We start from the raw sequence: 23,852 nt of genomic DNA, 5'->3' as shown, positions 1-23,852 counted from the left end.
CAGGCAGACAGCAGCTGTGGCCTCCGTGGGGAAGCCCGTCAAGGGGACCATGCAGGTGGGGAAGGGCAGAGGGAGGAAAGCCTCTGATGGAAGGAAGGAGTAGACCACCCGGGAGTGACCTGCCTGGGGACGGCCGCCTCATGAGTGTACTGGCCCTCGAGCTGAGGCAGCAGGCACCCTCTGACCCAGGCCTGGCCTGGGAAGAGAGCCTGGGCCTGGGCCTGTGCAGGAGCCGGCTGGAGGGCCCCTGACTGTGAAGGCAGGGAAGGGCTGAGGCACCCAGGAGAGGGGCCTCTGCCCCCTGCCCCTGTCCCTCCATCAATGGCCATGTTGTAAACAAGCAGAGAGGCACAGGTCGGCTCTCCAGGGATGGCAGAGGCTTCTTAACACCGGCTCAGTACACAGCTCCGCCTGAGTGTCCTGAGGCTGGCAGCTCCGTGGGGCTTAGCCATCAGGGCAGCCTCCTTCTCCGGGGCTGCTGGGGTCCCTGCTGGAAGCCCTCAGGCCTAGGACCTGGGAATAGGAAAGCAGCCTGTTCAAACACGCCTGGGCACCCAGGCACAGACCTGGTCAGTGTCCCTGGGGGCAGCGCCAAGGGTGGCTGGGGGCAAGCCGAGGCCCAGCCTCCTCCCCTGCATCGGGCGTGTCTGGAAGCTGTTTGAGCATTCATCAGCCCATCGGCTTCCCCCCGGCGGCTCTGCAGGTAACTATCTCTAGGTTGATTTGTGTTCTCTGCCTCTGCGGAGAGCCTGGGGTCGGAGGCGACTCTCAGACTGTCAGGCAAACAATGCTATCGGGGATGTCAACCCCTCTCCCAGTGATAAGAGTCACACGCCTGGTCAGTGGCCACCCTGGAGTCGGGCCCGGCCCTGCCTTTTCTGCAAAGTGTGGACAAAACCTCAGAAAGCCTGGAGAGAGAGGAGCTGCTTCCCACACTCAGGTACCGGGGGCTCCAGGGAGCCAGGGACAGAGGAGGCGACGAGACAGGAACTGGCATTGGTGGATCCAAGAGAGGCGAACAGGGCTCCTGGCTCCATGTCTTCCAGGGAGGTCAAGACGGTCCCCTCACACACAGCGTGCGCCTCCAGAGCCCAGAGCTTGCGTCCTTGCTGTGAGCCCTCTCTTAGCCCTACATTCAAGTCTCACTAAACTCCTAGGAGCTACATGTCAGCAGCAAAAAGACAACCCAACCAGGCACCGGGCATAAGAGTTGAAAAGACATTTCTCCGAAGAAGACCTACAAATGGCCAGCAAGCACATGGAAAGATTCAACACCATTAGTCACTAGAGAACCCACCAAAACACAGCAACGCCACTTCCCACCCTTTAGGATGGTGAAGAGAAGAAGGGGAAGGAGGCGAAGGAGGGAAGAAAGGAGAGAGGGAGGGAGAGAAGAAAGGAAAGAAAGAAGGAAGGAAGAGGGGAAGGAAGGAGGGAGGGAGGGAAAGAGGGAGGCAGAGAAGGAGGGAGGGTGGGAAGGAAGAGAGGAGGGAGGGAGGGAGAAGGGAAGGAGGGTTGGAAGGAGGGAGGGAGGGAGAGAAGGATGGAAGGAAGCAAGGAAGGAAGGAAAGAAGGAAGGAGGGAGGGTGGGAGGGAAGAAGGAAGGAGAAAGAAAGGGCAGGAAGGAAGGAAGGAGGGCAGAAGGGGGAAGGAAGGAGGGAGGGAGGAAAGAAGGAAGGAGGGAGGGAGGGCAGGAAGGAAAGAAGGAGGGCAGGAGGGTGGGAAGGAAGGAGGAGGGAAGGAAGGTAGGAAGAAGGGAAGGAGGGATGGAAGGAGGGAAGGAGAGATGGAAGGAGTGAGGGAGGGAAGAGGGAAAGAAGGAAGGAGGGAGGGAAGGAAAGAAGGAAGGAAGAAAGTTGGGTGGGAGGGAGGGAGGGATGGAAGGAGGGAGGGAAGGAAGGGTCACAGGAGGGACTCCAAGGCCCTGGACTCCCATTAGGGCTGCTGGGCAGGCTGTGCTGGAAATGCAGGTGAAACGGAACTGGGATCCCGGAGGCAGGAGATGGCCGCATCCCCAGCTGCTCTCTGGGAAAATAGCGAGTGTTGGCAAAGACATGGAGGAACTGGAGCCTCACCTGCCACTGGTGGGAATGTAGAAGGTTGCAGCCACTGGGCGGAACCCGGCAGGAATATGGGAGGCCCTCAGTGTGATTTGGCAGCCAGCAGTGAGGCACCGACCACACACTAACAGGGGCTGAGCACACGGCGCTGGGTAAAGGCAGCCAATCACAAGCGCCACAGAGCAAATGGTCCTGAACAAGCAAACAGAACAGGCCCAGAACAGGCAAACCCGCTAAAGACAGAAAGTAGCTTCGTGGTCGCCAGGGGCTGGGGATGGGGTGGATGGGAAGTGGCCGTGATGGATATGGGGGTTTCTTTTGGGGGTGGTGAGGTTCTAACATCAGATGATGGTAATGGTTTGATGGTGAAGCTCTGTAGATGTACTAAAAACCTTTGAAATCTGCATTGATCAAAAGCCTGGGAGGTATGAAACAGTAGAATCAACATCTTACAGAGGAGGAAACTGAGGCTCAGGCACTTAAAATGAAAGTTGTCGTACCGCTGTGCCCGACGCCTTGAAAAGGCGGCTAAGACTTCTCATGGGAACTGTCTCCTCAACAGGCCTCGGCTGGCCCCTCTGCAGCCCTTCCCCAGGGAACCCTCCCTGCCAGAGCCCGCCCTGACCCCCGGCCCACAGGCAGCGCGCCACCAGGAGCGCGCCACCAGGACCACTGGTGAGCCCCCACACCAGTGGTCCTGCATGCCTGGACCAGGGGACAGGGTCTCTCTAGCACAGGACTGGAGGGACCCCAAGGCCCCGGGCTCCTGTCAGGGGCTCCTGGGCAGGCAGGTTGTGCTGGAAGACGCAGGCGGGGACAGGCACGGGGACCCTGGAACAAGGCAGGTCCCGCCTTTCTGCATGAGCCCCAGGACGGCCATGGCCCCTGCCTATGAACCTCCTGCCTGCTCTTGGTTAAAAAGCCACATGTCATGGAGGCAGCAGCCTTTCCAGGCACTGGGCTCCCTCCAGACAGAAAGAAACCCCCAAGGCATGGAGCCAGAATCACCCCAGACATTCTCTTTTGGATTTCTTCAATTTTATCTTCACTTACTTTTAGGCAAACGGGAAGAGGTGGGAGGTGCGCAGCCTGCCCAGCCTGCGTGGTTTTGCGGCGGTCCCACACTGAATCGCCTGTCAGAGGGCTGTCCGTGGCGCCTCAGGGCTGGGGTCTCATACCCCCTTGTCAGGACTGCAGGCCTGGCACTGCTGCGTGGCTCAGGGGTGCCACTGTCCTGCGCTGATGAAGGGCTGACCGCGCCTGATGCCGTTAATTGAGCTTCCTCCGAGTGGGACGAGCGAGCGATCTCATTTCTAGGATGATCAAATCCTGCCAGGGCTTGTGCAAAGCTACTCAATCATGGGATTGGAAGGAGGGGGCCCCGTGTGGCTGGCACTTCATTCCCGCGGAGAAGATCGCTCCCGAGAGGCGCCGGGCCCAGCTGCGGAAATAAACGCAGCCACACTCCGTTCCCCTGGAGATGACACGGACTCCCCAGACGCCCGCGGTCCGCCCAGCACTCAGCTTTGTGAGTGTCTCTCCCCCTGGCTCACCCCGCGAGCCTCTGCCCTGGGTGCCCTCTGGAGCTGACAGGGCCACAGCCAAGGCACCATCCCTTCACCCTGGCTGGAGTAGAACCTCTTTGTGCCCTGGCAGCACTGCTCAGAGGGTCAGGGACTGCTGCGTGGACTACTGTCCCGCACAGGGCAGGGAGCTCCACGTTGGTGATGCTGATGTAGGGGGCAGTAGTCAAGGATCTGCTGGCTTGCCTGCCTTGGGATGTTCTGGGGTCTCAACTAGAGGCTGCTTGGACCTGTGGAGTGGCCCCAGTCCCCCACCCATGCTGCCTGGGCCCTGCCAGCTGGGGCCTCCAGTCTGCTGGTGCGTCCTCCCTGGCCCCTGGGGCTAGGGTTCCATGGGTCAGCCATGGGAGACAAGGGGGCTCCTTGAGATGCTACTTCTCAGCCCTCAGGATGGCAAACACTCAGCCCTGAGAGAGGTTATGTCCAGACACCACATTTAGGGCACTGGAGTGTGACAGGTGTGGCGGTGGGTAGAGCTGCCACTCAGTGACCTGGACCGAGAGCAGGACCCAGGCCCAGCAGGAACTCAGAGAAATGTGAAGTGCAGCCGGGAAGCCCAGGGGCTAGGAGGGGCCAGGGTGCTCCCAAACCTGGCATCTACCCCTTCCAGGCTTCTAAGATCTGCGGCCAGGCCCCAGAACAGGCAGAGAGGAGGCCCCTATGGGGCCGCTGCACCGGAGGGAGCCGGGTGATCCGCCAGCGGCCAAGGCTCACAGGAGCAGGATCTTGCAGGCCACGCAGGGCAAAGGACCTCTTCAGCAACAAGCACTTCAGAATTCCTCCTCCCTAGGGGCCCGGGGCCTTCCGCTGCCTCTGAGGAGATCTCAGGCCAGTGTCTGAGACAAGACAGGCTGGAGGGAGGCATGCTGAGCAGGCAGTCACCCCGTGTGGGACTCTCCGTGGGAATCGCCCGAGCAACGTCTAGAGAAGGTGGAGGGTGGGAAGCTCCTGTGCAGTGGACCATCCGGTCCACCTCTCTTGCTCCCCTCCTGCCCCCCGAGGCCCCCTGCCGATCTCCCCAACCCGCCTGCCTCTCGCCCATAAGGTAGGTCTATAGCCGCTCAGTCTGCTGGGGACCGGGGTGTGGGACCTGGGTCCTCCTGGGGCCACCAATGACTTGAAGGGTGGCCTCAGGCGGGGCGGGTGACCCCTCCCTAGTCTGAGTTGCTGCTTCTAGGAGACCAGAAGCCCCTGGGGTGCCCCCAGGTGTTAAAGTCCGGGAGGAGAGACTCTGCCTGGCACCTTGTGTGGGACGTCCTGAAGTGAAGGCCCAGCCCAGAAGCCTTCCTGAGGATTTGGAGTCACCGCTGGAGGACAGTCACCCCTGCAGGGAGCAGTCCAGCGGAGGCGGGGCCTCTCTGGGGCAGTGGCCTGAGAGGCTGGGCCACCCAGGGCCACCACCCGGGAGCCCGAGGTCCTCACGCATGTGCAGCTTATCTTGCAGAAACATCTCTGACTGACGCGGTGGGTCTGGCTGCAGAATTCCCATCCGTCTCCACGCTTCTATGAGAGTGCGCAGCAAAACTGCTGCCCCCGCAGCCTCGTGGGTCCCTCCTGACCCTAGACGAGGTGGGCTCCTCCTCCCTGGGCACCAGGTGCTCCTGGGACCCGGGTTTAGCTTCTGCATGAGACGTGTTTCATGATCACCCTGTACCGTAATTAGATATTAAAAATCTCACTATGCCTTCATAAAATAACATGGAACGAATAATAAAGTATCATAGTTAGAAAGTCATCAAAATGTAATAAAATGGTGTTATTACAAAGGCTTAAATTTTAATGATGGTTTTTTAGTATGTCACTTACTGTGTAATTAAAGTTACAAAATAACATAGAGTAATTAAATGGAGACTTGGGGCTTTGCAGGGGGCTGGGGCTGGGGGCTCCCGACTCTACCCAGAGCGAGCACTGCAGGGGAGCAGGCAGCCTCCCGGTGGGGGCCTCGGTTGGGAATGTGGCCAGGAGGGGCTGACCTTCTGCTGTCCTGAGATGAGGGGCTTGGAAGGAAAAGGGCCTGGGGCTCATAGGGCCCCCCGTATCTCAGTACACAGGGCTGACCTCTGACTGCCAGTGCCCACAGCTCTTTGCCAAATGCCCTGGGACCTCCTGCTGTCTCTGCCGCAGGACAGAAGTGCCAGGAATTTAGCCCCTTCAGGAGCTGGCCTGGAACAGGGAGCCCTGGGATGTGCGGCTGGATGTCCCAGTTCCCGAGCTCTCAGGTGGATCACTTTGCTGTGCCCCCTCCCCAAGGGAGCCCTTCTTGGCTGCCCTCCCTCCTTGTCTCACTTCTCTCAAGCAAACCCCTCCCCTGACCCATGGTCCCCCGGGACCCAGGGTGCTCAGTGGACACCCAGAGAGTCAATTGTGTGCTAGCCGTGCTGGATGCAGGGCCCACAGGGGACCAGTGTTCAGGCAGACTATGGGCAGGGTGTGCTGAGAGAAGGAGGTGATGTCCTATGGGTGGCCTCCACCCAGCCCAGGAAGAGTGACCTGGCAGGGGGAACCGTAACAGAGCTCGGAGGAGCAAGCTCGGGAAGGACAAGTCATTCTAGAAGGGCAGAGGCAGGGATTCCTGAATTAAATGACAACCAGGTCACTTTACACTGAGGAAAGCTATCCTGTACACGGATTGAAACTGAGACCTCCTAAGTAATTAAGGGTGGGCCCTGGTCTCAGGCTAAGCCTGAATCCTGATGTCAGACAGAGCCTGAATCCTGTTCCCAGACTGAACACTGGTATCACTCAGACTGAGTCCAAATCCTGATCTCAGACTGAGCCTGAATCCTGATTTCAGACTAAACCCTAAAAATTCTGCCTCAGATTGAGCTCTGACCCTGGTCTCACACTGAGCCTGAACACTGATCTCAAACTAAGTCTGAATCTTTATCTCAGACTAAGCCTGAATCTTGATTTCAGACTAAGCCTGTATTGGTCCATTTTCACACTGCTATAAAGAACTTCCCTGAGACTTTGTCATTTATAAAGGAAAGAGGTTTAATTGACTCACAGTTCCACATGGCTTGTGGGGAGCACTCAGGAAACATAATCATGGAGGAGGGCAAAGGGGAAGCAAGTGCCTTCTTCACAAGGTGGCAGGAGAGAGAAGAGCAAAGGAGGAACTTCCAGACACTTATAAAACCATCAGATCTCATGAGAACTCACTCACTATCATAAGAACAGCATGGGGGAACCGTCCCATGATTCAATCACCTCCCTCCCTCAACACGTGGGGATTACAATTCAAGATGAGATTTGGGTGGGGACACCGAGCCAAACCATGTCAAAACCCAAATCCTCATCTCACAGTGAGCCCAGTACTGATTTCAGACTGAGCCCTGAATCCTGATCTCAAACTAAGCCTGAACCTTGATCTCAGGCTGAGCCACAAATCCGTGTCTCAGACTGAACCCTGATTAGAGCTACAACAGTTCCAGACCTTTCTCACCCCCATTTTTATTGCCACCTGAGGTCCCCTGGGAGCTTCATTCTGGGCTGGCGGATGCCCTACTGTTCTAGAACAGGAGCTCTGGAGTACCTCTTCACTTTCTAGTCTCCTTTTCCCATGTCCCCTCCCAGTTGTCCTGTTGCAGCCTGAAGAAGTCTCATGGTTCTAGACTGCAGACTTCTGCTGGGGCAGCTTGTTCACCTAGCAGAGGTGGCCAGAGCCCAGGTGACCAGGGAGGGAGTTCCCTGCAGTGTAACTTTACCTGGGGACTGATCATTCACCATCGCCTGCCCACCTGGCAGGGAGGGGCTCACCCCCACTTCCTTCTCAGATGGCCCCACCCTTGCATCCTCTGGTTGCCATAAAATTCTTTTGCACAGGAGGTTCATGCCTAGCCCTGTGTCACCTCTGGGATCAGCCTGCAGGCTGCCCAGTGCTGTGACTCTGCTCAGTACAGCAAGGTGAGTTCAGAAGCAGAGGTTGGGCACTCCCAGGCTCCCGGAGGCCAGGGAGAACAGTCCTGGCTCACGCAGCTGCTGCGAAGGACTGGGATCTCAGGCTGCTTTCCGCCTCTTTCCTTCCTGGGAAGCACTGCCAGTCCTTGTCCCTCCAACTGACCAGGACAGGAGGTCAGAAGGGAGGTCATCCCCACAGACAGGGCTGCCAGGACGGCACCTGCAAAGGTGCCCTCTGTGGTCCCAAGAGCCAGTGCCTGGCACGGCCGCCCGCTTCAGACTGTGGCTGCGGGCAAGTGTGCGCTCTCCAGGAAGAAGGGGCCTGTTGCCTCACTGTAGATCATCCTTAAAAAAGAAACTAGAGACACCCCGGGTGCCTCTCTGCGGCCCCATAAATCTGGAGAGGAGGGAGCTGCACCGAGCGAGCTTAGGCTTTTGAATTTTAAATGGCCAATTTGGTCAATGAATCAATTTCACTGGGCTGAGGCGGCGTGGAGATGAAAGCGGTTTTAAGACCTATTGAAGGCGGTGAGAGCCTCTTTGTCCACGCTTTTCTCAGGCTGCCGCCCTCTAATATTTCATCTATATTCATTTTTATGACTTTCCAAATTATAGATGTCAGCTAAAAAACTGAAAAAAAAGAGAGGGTGAGGAGGGGAGGGGGAAACTCACTGCTGTTCAATAGAAAGGGGAGGTTATCCCTCCCAAAGCCAGCCAGTGTGCTGGGGCGTGACCCAGAACTCACGGCTGGTCCTTCCATATCTGGGCCTCATGCCTGCATCAGATCTGTGACCCAAGGCTGGGCCTTTGCTGCCCATGGGGCAAAGGATGAGACAGACAGATGTGCCTCCAGTGGGGAGCTCATGTTCTAGTGGGAGAAGGAGAGAGATCTCCTAAAAGTGAGCAGAACAAAGACCCCAGTACACAGGCAACACAGAGTAGGTGAGGCAGGGCCATGGAGGAGGGAGTTGAGAGCAGGGTAGGAATGACCCGCCCTTGTGCAAGCATTTTCTTTCCAATTTCCACCGTGCTCAAACTGTAACCTGAGGTTATGATGCCCATTCCTGGGAAGTCATGTTCTACTGTTTTGGAATAATTCTGATCTAATTGGCTAAAAATTAATGTGTACATTATCTTTAATAAAGAGCTTGCTCTACAATTTGTAGTATAAAGGGATCACAAGGTAAATACTTTAAACCAGGGGTCAGCAAACTTTTTCTGCAGTAGGCTGGCTAGTAAATATTTTAGCCTTGGTGCATCACGCAACTGTTGCAACTACTAAATTCTGATGTTGTTACATGAAAGCCGTCATAGACAGCAATGTGGTTTGGCTGTGTCCCCACCCAAATCTCAAATTGTAGCTGCCATAATTCCCACATGTTGTGGAAAGGACCTGGTGGGAGGCACTGAATCATGAGGGCAGGTCCATCTGACGCTAGTCTCGTGATAGTGAGTAAGTCTCACGAGATCTGATGGGTTTACAAAGGGGAGTTCCCCCGCACATGCTCTCTCTCTTGTCTTCTGCCATATAAGACGAACTTTGCTTCTCCTTTGCCTTCTGCCATGATTGTGAGGCCTCCCCAGCGTGTGGAACTGTGAGTCCATTAAACCTCTTTTTCTTTATAAATTACCCAGTCTCAGGTAAGTCTTTATTAGTAGCATGAAAATGGACTAATACAGACGGTACATAAACAAGTGAGTGTGGCTGCATTCCAATAAAACTTTATTTATAACAACGGGCAACAAGCTGGATTTGGCCCACAGGCCACAGTTTACCAACCCCTGCTTTTAAATACTAAAGTGAATTCACTGGTTTTTCTACAGTGTCCCATCCCATCCAGTGAACTTTTCACTTCAGAGATTGGCACAATTTGCCACCTCTATAAATTCCACCTATGGGAACTCCTATGCAGAATTCTGACACTCTTTTTCTGCCTATTTCCCTCTTCTCTGGTATTCTGCCATGCAAATTCTAGCCATCTCAGCCTCCCAAAATTCTGATCTCTACCTCCTCAATCCGATGAGACCACCAGGCTCTGTGTGGATCCTTCCTCTCATAAGAAGACAAAGAGCTGTCAGCCTTAAGGAAGGATGGAGAACTAAAAAAACGTCCAGCCATTCTAAAGGAATCTCCAAGTCAGCACCAAGGAAGCAGGTCAACCATGCCTTGACTAGGGCCTTACTTCCCCATCACAGCCCATTAATCCACAATCCAGTCCTCAGCATAGCAGCCCAGCTGGACGTTGTCTCCACATAGAAAGTCCAGGCCTCAGAGGGCTCACTTTATTTGTTTCCCTCTGAATGGGTGTTTCAGTTCTGCACTTGCTGTGGTTTGAATGTTTTCCCCCCAACCTCATGTTGAAATTTGATTCCCAGTGTTGGAGGTGGGGCCTAATGGAAGGTGGTTGGGTGGTGGAGGTGGATCTCCATGCATAGATCATGCCCTTCCTCAGGGAGAAGCGAGTTTTTATTGTTAGTTCTCATGAGAGGGGCTTGTTGAAAAGGGCCTGGCACCTCCCCCATCTTGTTTCTTCTCTTGCCATGTGATCTCTGCATGCGCCAGCTTCCCTTCACCTTCCCCTGTGAGTGGGGAAGGTGGCACAACCTGAGGTCCTCACCAGAAGTTGAGCAGATGCCAGCACCGTGCTTCTGTACAGCCTGCAGAACCATAAGGCAATAAAGCTCTTTTTGTTATAAATTACCCAGCCGTAGGGATTCCTTCATAGCAACAAAAATGGACTAAGACAGCACTGCTTACTCTCCAATGTCTGAGAACAATCGTTTCATACTTTTTTGCCCAGTTTTCTAGTTGCTTAACTCAGAAGAGTGAGTCTGGAAGCTGTAGTGGGGGACTGTGCCCATAGATCTTTAATAATATAGAAGTACTCATTTCTATCTAACCCATCTTTACCACTTTAATATAACTGTGGTGAGTTCAGCAGCATCACAGAGTTTAGGTTGGTTGGAGCTTAGAAACCATCTGGTGCTCATCCTTCACATTTCAGACAGAGAAAGGGAAGCCCAGGGAGTGGTGAGGCATGGTTGTTTAGCAGACTGTGGCAAGCAGGCTAATACAAGCATGTCTATCCCTGCACCACCCTCAGCTACTGCCCGCCCATGTCCTCCTGCAGCCTGGGCACTGAGGTAACAGCTCTGAACCCTGTGTTTACAACCCCCATGCCAACACACATGCACACTCCTGCAAAAACATTAATTTCCTACCAAGTTGGTCCATGGGCCAGCGGGCTGCATCTAGAGGAGCTCTGTCCACACCAGCCCTCCTGAAAACAACCGGGCCACAGTGCTGGGCCCAGAACCCAGTACAGCCCCCTTTCCTCTCAGGCCATCCCAGCTTACCAGAGGAGTCTAGTAATGCCAGCCCTCCAAAGCAAGGCTCCTCAGCAAACCACATGACACAGCTTCTCATTCATTTAGGGGCTGAATGTCAGCAACTGCAGGCACAGGTCTCTGCTGGGGCCGAGGTATTAGACCTGCTGGGGAGGGGGAAGAGCAGTTATCAGCCTGCCCGGAGCTGGAGATGGGTGTGCCTCAGATCTCGTGCCAGCCTGGGTCCCACTGCCCTCCAGGTGTCACCGGCCCCTGGGACCCCTAGACACAGAGTGACACTCATTCAGCAGGAAGAGCTGGGAAAGCCAGGAGGGTGGTTGGCAGCTGGCACAGCACTGGCTCCTCCGCGCATGCATTGAATCCCAGGGTTTCCTGACCGTCTGCTGAGAGTCAGGCTTCATCCTGGTGCTACAGGTGTCCTGGAGACATGAGCTGCCATGGTGAGGCTACCACAGAGGAGGGCGGCTCCCCATCCCTTTGCCGGGGACTGAGGGGTTTCCCAGGGCATGGGACTTCGAACGCCAATGCCGGGAAGGCCCCAGGCAGACTGGATAAGTTGGTCACGACACCCTAGTGTGGTAGCTGATTGCCTGACATCTCAAAGATTCACATCCTGGTGGCTGGGGCTTGTGAATATGTGACCTCACATGGCCCCTGCAGGTGTGATTAAGTCAAGGACTTGAGCTGGGGAGTGGCTCTTGGATGGGGTGGACCCTAAATGCAATCATGGGAATCCTTTCAAGAGGAAGCAGAGGGAGATTTGGCACACGCAGAGGCAGAGGAGGAGGCTGCGCAAAAACAGAAGCAGAGACGGAGGGGCACAGCCACACCGGGGCCACCTGGGGCCCCCGAAGCCTGGAGAGACAGGGATGAGATTCTCCCCTTGAGCCTCCAGAGGGAACAGGTCTTGCTGACATCTCGATTTTAAAGTCATGAGACTTGTTCTGAATTCCTGGCCTCTGGAAACGTGAGATAATAAAGTAATGTTTTCTAATAAGGCCAGACCTCCAATGCAAGGCTCCTCAGCAAACCTCATCCTGCCCACACCCCAGAGCCCCTCAGTCTGCAGATCCACAATGGCAACCCAGGAGATAGGACCCGGGAGACGCCGGCCCCCGCCTGCAGCCAGGCTGAGCTTGACAGCCGCAATAGGGGCAGTCAGAGCAGACAGCTGCCTCAGAAGTTCTTCACCATGGGGGAAAGTGCCAGGAGGCCTGACAAGTCCCAGGATAGTGAAGACGGGGTAGCCACTGGGCCACCCGGAAGGTGACTGCAGCACCTGCAACCCCACATGGTTGCACCCCCACCCGCAGGGCTGCTGCAGGCACACCTGGCACCTGCCCCAGCCAGCCTTGGCATTTTCCTCTCTGTTTCTCCCTCTAGGCAGGGCAATTGGGCAGGCTGGACACCCCAGCTGGGGAGCTGGCCACACCAAGAGCTGCCTTTCTACTACGATTTCTGGGCCACGTCCTCCACCCTCAAAACAGCAAACCTGTCTCCAGGGCCAGACTCGGGGCTGCACGTGGCCAGGGCAGGATCCTGAACTCGCAGAGAACAAAGTGAAGAAGGAGGAAGGGAACCCTTTCAGCTCAGCGGCTGAGCTGTGTTTGCTGTAATTTCTCCAATTTCTTTGTGAAAATGTAATCGCGGTCCCGGAGCACGTGGGACCCTCTGTACACTGCCGGCGGGAGGGAGACACTGCAGGGCCGCTGAGAGCCCCCGCCCAGGCCCTTGCCCTGCTGGGCTGGGGGGCTGGGAAGAGTCTGTGGGTGTGGAGAACTGACAGTCTCTGGGGCTGGGGCCCCTCCTCCTCCATGTCTTTCAGACAAGGTGTCAGGGGCCCCCCTAGGACCACACTGACCTATCACAACCAAGGTGACCTTGGCTGGCTGGCCCCGAGTGAGGCTGGGGAAGGAGGCAGGAAGCAACGAGCCTGGATTTGGGATGACTTCCCCGCTGGGAGCTCCTAGGAGAAGGTGTCACCCTGAGGGGCCAAGAGGGAGATGACCTTCAGAGCTGAGGTCCACCTGCAGCCTTTGCCTGACCTTCAGTTCTGGGGGCAGCTTGGGGACCCCCACCTGCCACTGTCAGCCTTTGCACTTGCAGGATCAGGCAACTTAAAACCTGAGGACATCACAGAGCAGGAAATGAGTTCCTAAATAGAAACCCCCTGGGGTCTCCCACCTACTACCACCCCTCCTCCTCTCCAGCCTCCCTGCTCCTCCCGGCATGCTGGCTCCCCCAGCAATGTCGCCCTCCTCTCAGACACACACTCCCTACCGGCCTGCACCCTTACCCCACCCAGCCTCCTGCCCTGGCCACCAGGTTCAGCCTCCTCGCTCCCTGTCCCTGCTCTGTCCCACCCAAGGAGCAGTGTGCAGCCCCTCCCCTGCACCCCTCCCTGGAGACCTAGCCCAGTATCTTGGCGCCAGGCACCTCCGGACACTCTCCCCTCTTATCTGCCATTAAGGTGACTTCTTATCCTAGAAGCTTCCAGCAGGGCAACCACTACATTGCAGACCCCCTTCCTCCTGCCTCCTGCCCCAGGCCCAGGCTCAGGCTTGGAGCGGCTGTCCAACACAGGGCAGCCACAGTGGGGTGTCAGTTGGCCGGGTTCACCTTCTCAGTGTTTGGTCATTTCCTCACTGGCAGGACCCTAAAGCTTCATCCAAAGCAAGAAGAGGAGACAGGTGAGGACTGCAAGCCACACTGGACGCTTGGATCTGGACGAGAAGCGCAGAGACCTGGCTGGCTCAGGGTGAACAGCTCCTCCAGCGTGCGCCGCCCAGGCCCTGCCTGGAGAACCAGCAGAAGCGGAGATTCTCCCACAGGAGAGAGCAGAGGGGGAGATTCCCCCCAGGCTGCCATGGGGCTGGGATAGAAGTGATTCTGTGACCAGGAAATGGCCCAGCCCACTGCTCCACCTGGTTGCAGCCACCCCTTGCTCCAAGACCAGCCTTATGGGTCTATCTCCCCACTGCCTCCCTCTGCCGTTCTGCAGCTCTGGGGAGCTCCGTACCTGGGGGGCCCAATTCTGCCGTTCTGCAGCTCTGCAACTGGGGGACCTGGGTCAGTGGGGAGGTGGAAGTTGCCCCTGCAGAGACTGTGTTCTCTTGTTGGGGAGGGGCTCCCAGCTGTGAGTGGGCAGGCCCCATGTAGCAGGAAGACAGCCCGCCATGTGGACCCCCTTGAGTTTGGTGATTGGTCACTGCCCACTGGCATGCACTCAGTGCTTTGCTGGGCCCACCCAGGCTTCTTTGATCTCTTGTGATGTTTGTAATCTGGCATTTGGGAGAGAGTGAGGTAAAGGCAATTTTGCAACTGCAATAAAACCAGCAAAGTGATCCTCTGATGGTTCTTAATGAGATCCGTCTATCTCCCCTGACTGAGCCGGCAGACTGCAACCCCATGTGTGAGGTCAAAATGAATGTCACATGGTCCCCCACAGAACCAGAGAAGCCATCACCATGGCGCCTGGCCTAATCTGCTCCAGCATCCGACAGGAGTGATCAGAAGATACTCACAGGAAATTGTTTTTCCCTCCTCGTAACCATAACAACAGATGAGAGCTGGTCTTGCTCAACTTTCCGAGCGAGCATCTTTGTCAACATGTAGCCAAACCCAGGACACAAAAGCAGACACCAGGTCTGGCAAAAGCGCATTTCGGAGATATCAGGGTTTGGGGTTCCTTTGAAGTCTGGATTCTTCCCTCTCCTGCCCCATCCAACAAGGATAGCTTAGAATGTTTCTGAGCGTGGACTGGAAGGTGGGAGGAAGGACAATGGGCCCCTGGAAATGTGCATATCCGGCATCACAGTGAGCTGTGGCTGCTGCCTGGGCAGAAGCTGAGAGCCTGCTTTGCTGCCCAGAGCCCCCACAGGCCTACAGGTGGGCACCAGTCCTTGATTCCCAGATTACAGTCAAATGCTCTGCCCGTATCGTTCCCTAACTCTGACAGCACCAGGTCCAGATCTATCCCCCAAACGGCAACAGTATTGCTGAGAGAAATTAAAGAAGAGCTGAATAAGTGGAGAAGTATACCAGGTTCATGGATGGGCAGACTCTCCACGGTTAGGATGTTCGACCACCCCAAAATGATCAGCAGACTAAATGTGATCTTCATAAAAATTCCAGTGGGCTTCTTAACAGAAACTGACAAATGGATTCTAAAATGCATTTGAAAGTGCAAAGGACCTGAAAAAGAAAAAGTGATCCTGGAAAAGGAGAGCATCGTTGGACTCATACAATCGGATTTCAGGATGCTGCAAAGCCCAGAAATCAGGGCAGTGAGATATTGGTGGAGAAACAGACACTTAGATAATGGAAGAAAATATAGAGGCAAGGACTAGACCCATAAATACATTTCCCATTGATTTTTAGCAAACGCTGCAAGGAAATTCAATAAAGAAAAGAAAGTCTCTTTGACAAATGATGTTGAAGCAACTGGATAAATGTATGGGGGAAATAAACCTCAACCCCTTCCTCATACCATACATGAAAATTAATTTAAGATAAACCACAGATCTAAATCTAAAATATGGACTAGGAAATACCTAGAAGAACACACAGGAGAAAATCTGCAACATTGAGGTAAACAAAGACTCTTTAGAAAGGACACAAATGGCTCTGGCCAATAAAGAAAAAATGACAAGCAGAAATTCATCAACATTTAAAATTTCAGGTAATCAAGACATTGTTAAAAAACAAAGAGGTATTTCATAAAATTAGGGAAAAAATATACATGTGTATATATACATATGTGTGTATATATATACACATATACACACAGGTATATTTTCTCTAACTCTATTAATAATATATGTATATATATGCATACACATATACACATATATATACACAATCACATACACATACATCTTACTTCCAGAATATATTGAGAGTTCTTACAAATCGACAATAAAAAGACAATCCACTTATCCAAAATATGTAAAAAGCTCTTACAAATCAACAATAAAAAATAATCCAATTAAAAGATGCTTCATTAAAGAAGACACATAAATGGTGGATAAGCACATGAAAAGATGTATAACATCATTAATCATCAGGAAATAGAAAGGAAAATCTCCAGGAAGTAGTTTTTTACCCACCAGGTTGACAATACCAAATGTCAGTGTGGACATGCAGAAGCTGGAACTCGCCTATACTGCAGGTGAGGGTGTAAAACAGTGCTGCCACTTAGAAAACTGCCTGGCAATCCCTGACATATTTAAACCTCCACCTGCCCTATGGCCCTCCTCCCTATTTATCCAAAGGAAATAGAAACATTTGTACCCAAAAATACTTGCACAAGAATGTTTATAGCAACTATATTTATAATAGTCAAAAACTGGACTACCCAAAGGTGCACTGACAGGGAAAAGCGTAAATAGATTTTATGTTTATAGAATGGAATGCCCTTCAATGATAAAACGGATAAACTACACAGATAAAGCTCGAAACAACTTGGTTGGGTGTTGGTTACGTGTGTGTATTTGTCAAAACTCATCTGCACATTTAAGATCTGCACATTTCACTTTATGTAAAATTTATTTCATAAAAAGCAATTCCCCCAAAAGAATATGATAATAGCACAAAAGGGCTGCCCTCTCTCCTCAGCCACGGCCAAGTGTAATGTTGCACTCAGACCCCACCTGAGCGCCCTGGCTTTGAGTCTCCTTCAGGATGCCCAGGGGCACACCTTGTTCGGAGCTCCAGAGCAGCAGACGGGGTCACAGGGGTGGGGGGCTGCTGCCCTCCAGTGGTGCATGACCCTAGCAGGTCCCCCCTCACCACACGCGGGAACCTTGGAGCCCGCGTGCCTCCCAGAGGGTTAATGCAGGGACCCCCAGGCAGCGTACACAGGGCACCCCGCAAGTGTGGCCATAGGAGGCTCAGTGAAGGGCAGCAGCCTGCAGCAATCACTCTGCCAGTCTCCCCAAGACATCCCCGTCTACCCCGCAGTGGTGCTGGCTGGCCGGGCTGGGATCCGCAGACAGGTGGCAGCTCCACCCAGGATAGAAAATGCAGTTCGGATTCCCACTTCCAGGTCTTGCCTGACTTCTGCCCTTTCCCAAACACAGGGCCTCTTGGTGCCTTCAGCTGGTCCCTCCTCCTGGAGTCCCCTCCCACCCATCCCAGCATCATCTGCAGCACTCTCCTGCCAAAGTCAGGCTCAGGCGGGGCCTCCCACCCCCATCCAGGAGGCTTGGCTGGGCCCATCCTGCAGGGAGCTGAGGACCTGGACTTCCAAGAGCCACCGAGACATGTCTCAGGGGTAGATGGGGGTTGGGCGGTGAGCTGAGGCCTGCCCCCTCCCCTCCTGCCCCAGCACCAGGGGCAGCAGTGTGAAGCCTTCTGGTCTCCCACCCATTCCCTGGCCAGGATGGAGATGCCCTCAGGGCTGGCGCAGGCCTCCAGCCCCCACGCCTCATGGCCTGGGGAACAGCCAGCCCCACCAAATGAGGATGTGAGCCACACAGGCAATTTTCTCTAGAAATAAATGGGGAGAAATTGCTCTAACAGGCAAACGGCCTCTGTTTCAAAGCTAATTTCCACATAATAGAACCAAACTACTTCCCTTTCCTCTCCACTGTCTCTTCTGCATAATTTGACAAATTGCAAAGCTATTTGATTCGGGGGCTCAAACACAGGCACTGACTCCAATAGTCAGGGACAGATGGGGAGCGGGGAGAAGGCAAAGCTCTCCAGAAAGCACCCGCCACCTCCAGGGTCTGAGAGGACATTTGCGGGACTGGCAGCTCAGAGTGCAGGGCTGGGGCGGCGGCCAGGGCTGGGCACCTCCACATTCCGCCACCATCTCCCCAGGCAAGCAGAGGCCCGTCTGGGAAGGGCTGCCGTGGTAGCTGACGCACAATATGTCCTGCGGGGCTTGCCAGCGCGCTCCTGGCTCTGATCTGGTGCCTGGCAGGGCCAGCCCTGCTCTCAGCCAAGACCAAGGCCTGTGCTTGTGCTGCCGGCTTGGCCGTGTGCTGAGACCGAGCCAGACCCAGCCAGGAGAAGCAGCTGGTACCTGAGCGCCCCAGCCAGGCCGTGGCGCCCGTCCCCAGCGCCGCACAGCCCACCCCATCTTCAGCTCCAGCCGCCGGCTTGACTGCTCTGACCCTGGAATCCCCACAGGTCCTGTGTGTGTCTCTCCTGCATCTCCTTCCCTGTCCACGTCGTCCTGGGAACTCAGAACTGCCCCTCATCACCCCAGGGACCTGCACATCCCTGCCACACACACAGCCCACAGCCGGGCACATGGTACGATGCATCCTGTGTGCAGGGGACACATGAAAAAATACACACAGCTGGGGCTGAGGACATGGAGGCCTCCAGGCAGGGGGCCGGGGCCAGCCTCCCACCCACACCCCACGCTGGTGGGCAGGTCACAGAGCACAGTAGATGGAGAGCAGTGGCGTTTCCTAAAAGGACTTTCTACTATTTAACCCATTAAAAGAAGTCTTTAGGCTGGGCGCAGCGGTTCACACCTGTAATCCCAGCACATTGGGAGGCTGAGGCAGGTGGATCACCTGGAGGTCAGGAGTTCGAGACCAGCCTAGCCAACACGGCGAAACTGTGTCTCTACTAAAAATACAAAAATTAGCTGGGCATGGTGACGCACACCTGTAATCCCAGGTACTCAGGAGGCTGAGGCAGGAGATTCGTTTGAACCCAGGACGCAGAGGTTGCAGTAAGCCGAGATTGTGCCACTGCACTCTAGCCTGGATGACAGAGCAAGACTCCATTAAAAAAAAAAAAAAAAAAAAAAAAGAAAAAGAAAGAAAGAAAGAAAAAGAAGAGTCTTTAAATGAGGATAATGTTATTTTTAACAATATTATTTTACAGCTATACAAATACTACACTAAAGCAGGCTTCATATTAAAAAGTGAGAGCCTCCTTCACCTGCACCCAGGCCCCCCATACTGTTCCTTCCCCGAGGTCCTCCCCTCAATGCACCTGTGAGCACCTTCCAGAGCTGTCCAGGCACCTGTAGGCAGGTCTGAGTACACAGACACATGGCTCGGGGCAGTCCCAGGAGGAATCCCGCTCGCCTGTGATCCCCTGCCCTGCGTTTGTGCTTCTCATGTACTTCTACGGAGAGAAACAAGGGTCACGCATGGACCCTCGGCAAGACCATGGATGCAGTGCAAGACCCAGCACAGCAGACCCTGCCCGCCCACCGACTGCCACGTGGTACCCCAGAGGCTGGAGGTTGAGGGTCACTCGTGCACCACCCCTACCTGCAAAGAGCACCCATTCAGGGGCACAGGGCAGCAGGAAACTCGGCTGAGAGGCGTGCAGACAGGGGATGCCCTGGGGAGTGGCAGGGGAGCTCCTGCCACAGGGTGCCTTCAGGCACCCTCGGAACCACAGGATCCTTTCAGAAGCCAAGGACATCAAGAGAGAAGGATCAAAAGAACCCGAAGCACAGGCTCGCGATAAGCCTGGGTGACATGGCGAGACCCTGTCTCTATGAAAAACACAAACATTACCAGACATGGTGGCACACTCCTGTAGTCCCAGCTACTTGCGTAGCTGAAGCTGGAGGATCACCTGAGCCCAGGAGGTTGAGGCTGCAGTGAGCTGTGATCACACCACCGCACTCCAGCCTGGGCGACGGAGCAGGACCCTCAAAAACTAAAAAGAAAAAAGAAAGCACAGAAGCTTCAACAAGCCAGGCATGTCAGGTGTCCCCCAAGAATGCCCTGCCAAGGGAATGGCGAGGTGAGGGAGGCAGCCACAGGCTGCTGAGGCTGAGGCTGAGCCTGACAGTGGGGCCTCGGATGGGAGGCTGGGGTGGTCGGGGCTCCCCTGTGGTCAGCGCAGAGCCAGGCAGCGATGGGGAAGGAGAGCCGGGACAGGGAGCCCAGTACGGTGGCTTTGGCATCGCCAGCCCCACGACGACAAGGAGCCATGGGAGGGGACAGCACAGAGCCATCCTGTGGGGGACGCAGACGTTGTGGAGGCTGGCACATGCTCGGAGCACACGCTGGTTGAAATAGCAGCTGAGAGACATAATTAAGAAGGTGGATCTGCTGCCAAAACATCCACCGTGCTTCAAAGCTAACAACGTGTGGTTTGGGGGACAGCCTGTTTCTGGGCTAAGTTAGCCCCTGCAGGGCAGCTCGTAGGGAGTGGGCATGGCAGGGACACCTTCAGTCACTCTCCAGCATGGGCTCCCCACACCCCACCAGGCCAGGGAGGGAGGGGCAGCCGAGGGAAGCATGCACCCAGCACCACATCCTCCAAACCCTGGCTGTGGACACACGGGGCAGGCCGGGCAGGAGCTGTCGGGCTGGGCTGCACCACACATACCCAAGCACAAGCACTGCTCGGGCTCAAGAAAGGAGTGGAGGGTTAGAACATTCTAGAAGGCCTCCCGAGGGAGAGGGGTGTGTGCAGACGGGGCACTCCAGACCAGGAGCCTAGCCTGCCCGAAGGTGCGGAGGTGTCCTGTGCTGGGGAGTGGGGCCAGGCCAGACCTGGGGGACGGGAGATCGGGGTCAGTCAGGGACCAAGGGGGCCGATGTTCAGGAAAAGGTGCCGATGATGCAGTCCAGCGGCCCTAGCTGAGCCGCTCCCGCAGGAGTTCACCAGAAGCCCACCGTGACAGCAGCAGCCCCCTCGGGTTTGTTCAGCGGCATCCACGCAACCGCATCAGCTCAGGGCGGGGATTTCAGATCCAAAGGGCCACCACCGGGGGAATTTGTCCTGGGATCAGGGACCACCACTCCTCAGCCTGGACCTTTCACACCAAGTGCCCAGAGAAGCAGGGGCTGGTGGGCACCTGGGGGTTCCCTGAGATTCCTGCCCTCCAGTTCCTTAGAGATCAACCCCTGGCGCAAAGGTCCTGCCTGACAGGTGCCCCAGACTCTGTGAGTTACTTAAGGTTAAGTAACCCTCGTGGCAGATGAGAGGTTAATTCAGTCACATCGTTACTGGTGACAGTTCCACAAATGATTTACTGATTTTTTTTTTTAAATAAAAATATGTCACATCCTCTGGTATGGGTATAGACCAATTCTGTGCTTGGGCCAACTGGATAAGAAGTTACTAGTTTGTACCAGATGCCAACTTGTTATTCCATGCCAAGCAGAAACAGCACTACCCACGATACAGCACTGCTACCTGGCACTTCCTCATGCACCACACACGCACACCCCCCCAGGAGTCCGCACAGCCTGCGGTGAGCGCCTCCTCCGTGCCAGGCGCCCTGGCAGGGTTGCTGTGTACTGTGGGGGTTGCCAAGACCAATCAGACTTGGCACTGCCCTTGAGGAGCTCAGGCTGCAGAGGCGAAAATGGGAGGATAACCCGGCCCCACGTGCCGTGCTTGAATGGGCCCAATGGGACCCACGATCATTGCATGTGGCTGACGTGGCACGGCTGGGAGGCTGAGGAGGGTGACCCCATGGAAGTGACATTCCAACATGGACTGGAAGGATAAGTACAGCCCAGTCCAATGAAACAGACAGAGGCACTCAGCCTGGGCAGGGAGAAGGCAGGCGGGAAACTGAGGCAGGACAGAGTGTGGTGAGGTGGAAGATGGCAAGCAGGGCTTGGAACCAAAAAGGATGAGGGTGAGGTGGTGCAGACGGGTCCCCAGGGGCCCCAGGGCTGGGCCACAGAGAGGCCTGGGAAGGTTCTGAGCAGAGGAGACCTCACCAAATGAATGCTTTAAGAAGCTCCTTCTGGCCCGATGCCCATCGCGGATGAATGGCTAAACAAATCATGGTCTGGCCACACAACAGAATATTTATTATTCAGCCATAAAATGAAATAAAATACTGATTCCTGCTACATGGCTGAAGCTTGTAAACTTTCTGCAGCGAGGAGCCGGACATAAAAGTTCACGTGTTGTATGATTCCTTTTACGTGGAATATGCAGAACAGACAACAAATGCGTTAATGGGAAGACGAGGGGTTCAGGGGCTGGGGAGAGGGGCAATGGGGAATGACTGCATCGTGAACACAGGACTTCTTTTTGGGGCAGTCATAATGCTTCAGAGCTCACTGGTGGTGCTGGCTGCACAGCACCACCAAATTATACCCTTTAAAATGATGAGTTCATCTCACTGAGAAGGAGGAGAAGGACACCAGCTGCTCCCTCTGACAGCCGTGCAGAGACAAGGCTGCAGGCAGCTGAGTAGGAACTGGGAAGAACGGGCCGAGGCCCCTGCACTGGGCCAACCCAGCGGGGACGACGGCCCCAGCCTGTGTGGCAGCTGTTGCGGGGAAGGCAGAGAGAAGTGGGTGGGTTTGATGTATTTTTAGGAGAAGAGAACACGAGGAATTCACAATTGCGCAGATATGGGGATGAAGGACAAGGACATGAGATGCGTCTGGCCCAGCACTCGCATAGGGATGCTCATATGTCCCTAAATGACAAGAGGTGGGCAGTGGCGATGGACTGCACTCCGCTCGTGCTGGGGAGAGGCCCTCAGGAGGCTCCTGACTCAGCTGTGCATCCAGGAAGGCTTCCTGGAGGAAGCATTGCATGGAGACAGACCCAGGGACTTGGGGAACACGAGCTGCCTCATGAACTGCGTTGTGAGGGAGTGGGAGACTCACACCTGGGGAGACGGCTGCATTCTCCCGACACTCATTCAGTTCATTCTTTCACTCTGCATCTCCCGACACTCGTTCACATCCACACTGAATGCCCACTATGTGCCGGGTCTACTTCCAGGTGCTGGGGAGAGGGTCATTTTGCAAAATGCCTGCCAACATTTGAATGCACTCTAAAAACCAGCAGTTACCCAGATAGCTCCAAGTCGTAGCTGGACTTTAGAATTTGGTGTCATGGAACGCAAGGTCAGAGACTGCTGCTGTTGTTATTACTGTTATCAGCACTTACACAGCGTATTCTGGGTGCCAGGCACTGTTCTAAGGCCCTGGCAGAAGTCAGCTTGTTTGCATTTGGCCTTCCCAGATATGTGGCCTTTCATAGACATGAGGGTCTTGACTCTCAGGCTCCAGGCCTTCCCCACCCATGAGTGGACCTTAGTTTCCCCTTCTGAACAACAAGCAGGGTAAGTGTAACGGCCTCCAGGGACCCCCAGCTCTTCAGTTTCAAAACATGGTAGAAGGACCCTAGCTGAGTCGAGAGAGCTGCACGCAGCAGGTCTCCCAGGCTGGAAAGGCTCCACCGTGGACACAGAAGGTTGGGGTGGAGAGCCTTGTTCTCCCAGAAGGCTGGGCTGGGAGGGGGCCATCCTGGTGGAGGCGGGCGTGCATGCTACCTGGCTCAGGATGTCCTGGAGCAGGGCCAAGGCATGGACTACGGTGATGTTTGGAGGGCCCTGTGCTGGTCCTGCACTCCACCCTGCCCAGGACAAAGGCCTCACGGGGCAGGATCCTGCAGTGAGAAAGCCGCAGAGAGTGACTCCTGCTGGAAAGGAGACTGCCCAGCACTGGCGCCTCTCAGCAGCACCCATAGTTATCGCTGGACAGAGAAACAAGAGGGTCACGGGGAATGAGAGGGGATGGCCAGAGGGCCTTCCCGTCTGAGGCCAGGGAAATTGAATGGAACAGGTCAGTCACACCCCAAGCTGATCTACTGGGCTCGATGCCCACTGGAGCAGGGTAGGCAGGAGGTTGAGGGGGAGGCAGGGCTGGCAGAGATGCTGGCCTTTGTGGAGACAGCGTGTCGGATCTCCAGGGTACCTTTCTTCTGACCCTCCTTCCCACCTCATCCAAGGCCTCAGGGCCTGCCAGTTTCCTGTCCCCTCTCTAACTCTCCAGGCAAGACCTTCTGCTTTGCCCCCCACCCCAGAAAGTTTCCACAACATCCAAAAGCTCTCTCGTTTATTGACACCCCAGGGCGAATGTTGTTGAAATCAAATACTGCAGTGTTTCCTGTCTCACAGCCCAGCAGTGCTCTAACAGGCAACCCCTCTGCCAGGAGCTCCCCACGGAGTTCCACAGCCCGGCACCTCCCCAGGGGGACGTTTTCCAGC

At 55.1% G+C, this 23,852-nt stretch overlaps 3 protein-coding genes across 28 annotated transcripts in view; 2 read left to right on the top strand and 1 right to left on the bottom strand.

Annotated features, from left to right (window-relative positions):
- Positions 1–23,852, top strand: part of SIVA1 (SIVA1 apoptosis inducing factor) — a 692,134-nt gene that overhangs the window by 418,756 nt on the left and 249,526 nt on the right. The gene's annotated exons all lie outside the window — the stretch shown is intronic.
- The window catches only part of ATP5MJ (ATP synthase membrane subunit j), an 819,915-nt gene that overhangs the window by 578,058 nt on the left and 218,005 nt on the right, over positions 1–23,852 (bottom strand). Inside the window, exon 1 of one of the 26 annotated variants that reach the window (XM_050798461.1) lies at positions 7,911–7,914. The exons of 24 other annotated variants lie outside the window; for them this stretch is intronic. The gene's annotated coding sequence lies outside the window, so the exon portion shown is untranslated. Of the gene's footprint in view, positions 1–3,600; positions 3,605–7,910; positions 7,915–23,852 lie in introns of those variants that run through there. One more of the 26 variants, XM_050798492.1, reaches the window with a different exon arrangement.
- ADSS1 (adenylosuccinate synthase 1) overlaps positions 10,391–23,852 on the top strand; it is a 251,931-nt gene continuing 238,469 nt past the window's right edge. Inside the window, exon 1 of the mRNA XM_050798419.1 lies at positions 10,391–10,394. The gene's annotated coding sequence lies outside the window, so the exon portion shown is untranslated. The remainder of the gene's footprint in view (positions 10,395–23,852) is intronic.

This window comes from Macaca thibetana, chromosome 7 (assembly GCF_024542745.1).
Source record: "Macaca thibetana thibetana isolate TM-01 chromosome 7, ASM2454274v1, whole genome shotgun sequence".
In the NCBI taxonomy this organism is placed as follows: domain Eukaryota; kingdom Metazoa; phylum Chordata; class Mammalia; order Primates; family Cercopithecidae; genus Macaca; species Macaca thibetana.
The sequence above is the reverse complement of the archived record's forward strand: the minus strand, read 5'-3'. Positions and strand labels throughout refer to the sequence as shown.